Source organism: Pundamilia nyererei, unplaced genomic scaffold (assembly GCF_000239375.1).
Source record: "Pundamilia nyererei isolate P.nyererei 1_Seehausen unplaced genomic scaffold, PunNye1.0 scaffold00319, whole genome shotgun sequence".
NCBI lineage: Eukaryota > Metazoa > Chordata > Actinopteri > Cichliformes > Cichlidae > Pundamilia > Pundamilia nyererei.
The window spans coordinates 174,604-175,316 of record NW_005187720.1 but is presented as its reverse complement, the minus strand read 5'-3'; positions in this window follow the sequence as shown (position 1 = coordinate 175,316).

Here is a 713-nt window from a genome sequence, read left to right as displayed (position 1 = left end):
ACAAACAGGAAGAAGCAGACATGTGGAGACGGGACATCCTTGATGATGCTCTCTGCAGATATTGAAGCTGAGAGTTGAGCCACAGTTGAATGCAGTGCTTACAGAGTTCAAACATCAGCAATGAAGTTTCTACCAAACCCAAATTTATCAGGATGTCCAAAATGAGCCTTATGTTATTTTTTATATGTTTCTCATAAAACCTGATTGTGTCTCATCAATAACAGATTTTAATTAATGCTAGAATTTTGAGATCATTATTCAGTAAACAATTAGGATGCCAGTCGTCAGTGACCAAGACGGGTTATACCCCGAGTTAGAGTCGCTGGGGTGGTTTTGTAAAGTTTCTATATAAAGCTGCAATAAGAAGGGAGCTGGCTCATCAGAGAATGACTTGTAAAATTCAGCCACGAGTCCATCTGCTCCAGGAGATTTATTGTTTTTGAGCTGACAGATTGCAGTCTGGTAAGTGGCCTGTCACATAATTCCTGATCCGATTTGGAGATGGGATCTACCTTGAGAGAGTTTAAAAGGAAGTCTGACAAAAACTGGAGCTCCACAAATTTCCATAGAAGGTGTCACAGTATTAGGAAATAAATAAGAGGCCTATCTCCCCCCACCACTCCTCCCACCGGTGGCAGACTCCCTCAGACATCGGTGCGTTGGTGGTTCTTTGTGTCTGGGGGTGGGCGTCCAGGTACACACCGGCTCACTCC